A 5,323-nucleotide genomic window follows, 5' to 3' on the forward strand; every position below is an offset into this window, starting at 1 on the left:
CAGGACACTCCCCCTAAAATCCTTGGGGGAAGGGGGCCTTTTATGTCTATTGCTGGTTACTGCTTCATCCTGGGGACCTGAGGGCCCCTCTGCAATCCCATCCCTGGGGCGCCATCTGCTCTCCAGATGAATTTGAGAAATCCGGTAAGGAAACTGCCCAGAAGCTTTTGGTCTTTTGAGCAGCAATGGTGTTTATTTGTGGACGTTGGGAGCAGGCGGGGTTTGCACCACAAAGCTCTTTTTTCGAAGGTGTCGGTACAAAATAAATTAATTTATACAGTCTGATTTGTATAATTACAACATCTTACATACACATTCATTTGATTGCAACATCTAATCATTCATGTTGATAATAGCTGGAGTACAGGCAGAGCTCAAGTGGAGCTTGGGGCGCAGCTTTTCTTGGTCCTCGGTTCTGGGGGTTCATCCTCCTTTCTTCATCATCGGGGCTGGGGTCTCTGTAGTCTTCCTCAGTGTGACCTCTCTAACTTTCCATTGTCTTTGCCCCAGTCACTGAAGCTTGGAGAGAGCCTTGGCTTTAGGCCTATTTCTCCTATTCAAATGTCTACCTTGGCTGACTTTGCCTTAATTTCTGGCCTACAGACCCAATGTAGAATATTTCCAGCATTCTTTAGATTAGGTCCAAGGAACAGAACAGAACAAATTTTTCTTTAGCAATTTAGGCAGAGCAGGTGTTCTCTCAGCAGAGCAAGATATTTCAGGTAATTCTTTAGGCCTTGCTCTCGTTTCAAGGGGGAATGTCTGGGAAGGCAGTACCCTGAAGGCGAGAGTCAGAGGAGAAGGGACCCTTGGGACCACCAGCACTCCCAGCATCCCTAAGTGGGACCCCCAACATCCCAGACAGGGGGGACCCTCTGAAGCCCAGAGGGGGAGACAAGAGAGGGGGAACTCCTGGAAGAGATTTTTTTTTGGGCTCATCTTCCTAATTTGGAGTATATTTCAGCTGAATCTCAACTTTTTGCAGTTTGGGGGGCGGGGGTCTTCTTGCTATTTCTGAGGGGGTTTTGCCTGGATCTTGGTGGTTTGGGTCTTTGTGGGTTGAATCTTGGTGCTTTGGAGGTCCCCCAGAACACTGAATTTGGGAGATGGGGGCGTCTTGGATTCCTGGGAGCCTCAGCAGCCTGGAGAGGGAGGGCAGGGACCTTGTAGAGGGGAGACCCCAAATGCACATGGGACTCCCAGCAGCCCGAAAAGGGGGGACCCCCAGAATCCCAAAGTGGAGAGACCAGAGAGGACGAGCTCCTGGTCTGGATTTTTTAGGCTGAATCTTGGTGTTTTGGAGGTTTTTATGGTCCCAGGATGCCCGGTGATTTCTAGAGATGGTCTTGGGCAGGAGGGACCCCCAAGCCAACGCGCTTAGCCCTTGTTTCCCCCCAGCAGGATTTATCCTTCCCAAAGCTTGGATGGATGGAGGAGGAGGCTGCAAGGAAGAGGAAAAAGCTGCGGGCCCCCCAGGCAGGTGAGGAGGAAGTCAGTGCCCCTTTGGCCCTGTCTTGTGGTGCCTGTGGCAGCCGAGCATCGCCCCCAGCTGCAGGACAACCCTACTGGCACCGCCGTCCTGCCAGGGTCAGATTTGGGGGAAGTTCTTGGCCTTCCCTCTGGGCCGGATGCAAATCCCCTGCCTGTCCTTCTTCCTTCCTGCCCCAGGCCCGAGCTGAGGACGGAGAGCACAGAGGACAAATCTCCCCAGCAGAGCCTGGTGGGAGAGGTCATTTTGAAGGGCTCCCTGGTGCAGGAAGGCAGTGGGGAGGAAAAGGCCCGGAGATGCCCCCGGAGGAGGGGCTGCAAAGCCAGCCCAGGGAGCTGTGAGGAGGAAAGACCCGGCCTGTGCCGGGAAGGCGGCCGGAGCTTGAGCCGGAGCTCTGAGCTGGTGGTCCCTGAGCAGCCTCCCAGCAGGGAGAAGCCCTTCAGGTGCTTGGAATGCAGGAAGAGCTTCAGGCAGAGCCCGAAACTCCTCAGGCACCAGCACATCCACACTGGAGAACGGCCCTACACTTGTAGGGAATGTGGGAAGAGTTTCAGGAGCAACTCCAACCTGATCCAACACCAGCTCATCCACACTGGGGTGCTGCAGGCTTACACGCGAGTGGGAAAGAACGACACATCTATAAGACGCAGATTCAAATCCGTTTTATTATCAGAAGGCTACACAATATATAATCTTTTAAATCCTGGACATGCGATCAGGAGCACAGCATGCTATTATGATTGGTCAGCACACATTGTTCACACGTCTCAGACAGTCCATTGATTGGTGGTCCTAAAACACACATTCCTGGGATAAGTTTCTGTTATCACCGTTTCTCTCATATTGCTTTCTGCTGACCTCTGCATTCTTGTAGCCGTAAAACTTGTTCTTGTTTGTCTAACGGTCAACTCCTGGCCTTTTCAGAACTCAGCATACTCATCTAAAACTGCTAAGGCCCCAGCACTGGGGAACGACCCTACGCGTGTAGGGAATGTCGGAAGAGCTTCAGAAAGAGCTCCAAACTCCGCACCCACCAGCTCATCCACACTGGGGAACGACCCTTCAAGTGTGGGGAGTGTAGGAAGAGCTTCACTGATAGATCCATCTGGATCCAACACCAGCTCATCCACACTGGGGAACGGCCCTACAAGTGCTTGGAATGTGGGAAGAGGTTTCAGACCTCAGGCATGAGTGGACACACACAGGGGAGAGGCCCTTCTGCAGCACCGACTGCGGGAAGGACTTCAACCGGAACTTCACCCTCATCACCCACCGGCACATCCACATCGGGGAGAGACCCTACAAGTGTGAGGAGTGTGGGAAGAGCTTCAGGGACAGCTCCAACTTCACCAAACACCAACGGACCCACCGGTAAAGAAAGCCATACGAGTGCCCCAACTGTGGGAATAGCTTCGGCCGCTGCTCCCACCCCGAATGACCCCCCTGATGGTGAGGCAACCCCGGAGTCCAGTGACTGACAGTCCATCCCTTTCTGCCAGACAGGACCAGTGCCCTTTGCCAGGGGCAGGTTGTGCCAACAGAACTCTTCTTGGGGAGTGTGTGGAGATTCCTGCCTTGGCTGGGGCCCCCCAAGGTCACTGCTGGAGGTTGAGAGCAGAGATCTCGCCACGAGCGTTGGTCTGGAGGAGTTCCATCCATCTCTAATTAATAATTATTGCTTTTGTGGTAGTTTGAGTAGAATTGCTTCAACAATTGTTTTAGGTAAAGCACTGTCCTACCTTATGCTGTGTTCTTGGTAGTTTCAGTGTCCCCAGGACTCCACCAGTGCGCCTGCGCAGTGCAGCCCTGGCGTTTAAGCCCCCTTCCTGAGAGGGTTCCAAGGCCTCCAGCCCTTTCAAGGAACCCCCGAAATCCCCTAAACCCCTTCAGGGACCTTCACCCTCCCCTCTGAGTGCCCTCAGGACACCAAATCCCCTTCACGACCCCCCGAGAGCCCCTCACAGACCTCAAAACCTCCTCGGGAACCCCCGAGTCCCTCCTCTCCACTCTGCCGAGCTCTCCAGCCTCCCCGCCTACAGCCGCGCTCCTCGCAGCCCCCGAGCGCATCCCCAGCCCCACCGCAGCCCCCGCCAGGACTCACAGTGTTGAGGAGATTCCGTTGTCGCCGCCATTACTTTCCCGGCAGCCACCATGGGGCTTTGCGCGCGCACCGCTGTCAAAGACTCCGCCCCGCCCTCTTTGCCGCGCGGGGCACACCGGGAGTTGTAGTTGCAGCGGCTCAAAGCTCCAAATTCCCCCAGACTCAATTCCCCACAGGCGTTCCTGGGGCAGAACGGGGCAGAACCGGGGCGGGGACGGGACAGGCATTGGGTGGAAATCATTATAAAAACTGTAACCTCTGTGTTGGAAGGGATGGGTGTGGGTTTGTATTCCTGGAGGCTCCTGAAAACCTCTTCTGCTTCTCTGACCTCCCACCTAGTTGGGTCTGAAATCTTTTTCCCTCTGCAGCCTTTTAGGGAACAACGTTTATGGGGTTTATGAGGACATGACCTTTATGAGGAGAACCTCTTAGGAGGTTTATGGATTCTATGAATGCAGCCTGGCAAAAAGAGAGAGGCTGAAAAAAAAGGGTCAAACAGTGGGGAGAGCCCTGAGGCTCAGATCCAGTGCTGGTGGGTGGCTGTAGGGACAAGGGAGTAGAACAGAACAAGGCAGAGCCATGGGGGCACTGTGGGGCTGTGGCTCTTACTGCAGCCAAACCCCCCCATCCCAGAGGAAGGCAAAGGGCACATAGGGATCCACAGCCCATGTGAGTGCAGGCACTGGGGCAGTTCCAGACAAACACTGTGGCCATCCTGCAGAGCTTGACAGAGAAAAAGATCCTTTCTGGAGAAGCCTGGGCTGGCTTGGGTGCAGGGCACTGGGGACAGAGCCCACCAAGGGAAAGGGAGGGACAGTTAACAGGGCTGGGCAGAATTTTAGGTTTCTTCAAGGACCAAAAGCTCTTTGCCCCCCCACCCCGTCCAGCTCACGCAGTTTCCTCAGTACCTTCACTTGCTCAGGTGAGGCCACACTTGAAGGCTTGGAAAAGCAAATTGCCTCCAAGAAGGGATCCTGGCAGAGGGCTGCAGCCCTCGGATGGGGCACAGGGATGTTCAGGAGCTACATGGCATTGTTATTGCCAGGTTATGGTAAAGCATCAGAGTTTGTTGTTCTGTCTCAAAACCCCCAGGGGGATGTGGATTGTATTTTAAAAAATCCTGAGAACACCAAAAAGGGCCTTGATGAAAACCTGTGCTGTGAAGCCAAGGGCTTTCACCCATGGCTGTTGCCTCATTCCTCCCAGATGGAAGGTCTGGGATGAGGGGAGATGACTGTGTGACCAGACAGGTCTTTGGGCAGATGTGACACCTGGCCTTTCCACAGAGCAACCAGGATGACCCATCCCTGCACAGCCCCCCCAGAGCCTGGCAAACTGCTTTGCAAGAGGAAAAACCTGCAGTGGTGTCACCCTGAGAGTTCCTCTTGTCTCAGCATCTGCTGCCAAGTGGTGGGGCAAGAAGAGGTGGGTGGCACAGGCAGGGCCAGCAATGCCTGTCCCGCTCCTGCCATGGTGCCCAGGTGGGCTCACCTGGGACAGCGGGTGGCAGGAATTGTCAGTTCCCTTTGCCCTGGTTGGGCAAAATTGTTTGGGATTTGGTATTATCTTGTTTGGGTTTATAATCACACAGCAAAATGGTCATTACTCTATCAATATGTATGTGTGTGTGTAGATATCTATGTATATTTAATTTTGAGAGCAGAGCAGTGCTGTTTTGAAACTCATCTTTTCTACAAAGGAATTTCTCCCCTGACAATAAACCCCCTGAAGAT

At 53.8% G+C, this 5,323-nt stretch overlaps 1 pseudogene; it reads left to right on the plus strand.

Annotated features, from left to right (window-relative positions):
* The first annotated feature begins 1,416 nt into the window (after window positions 1–1,416).
* Window positions 1,417–5,323, plus strand: part of LOC114067192 — a 19,615-nt pseudogene continuing 15,708 nt past the window's right edge.

This window comes from Empidonax traillii, unplaced genomic scaffold (assembly GCF_003031625.1).
Source record: "Empidonax traillii isolate 1590-97213 ecotype Southwest subspecies unplaced genomic scaffold, ASM303162v1 scaffold878:size255252, whole genome shotgun sequence".
NCBI classification, from domain to species: domain Eukaryota; kingdom Metazoa; phylum Chordata; class Aves; order Passeriformes; family Tyrannidae; genus Empidonax; species Empidonax traillii.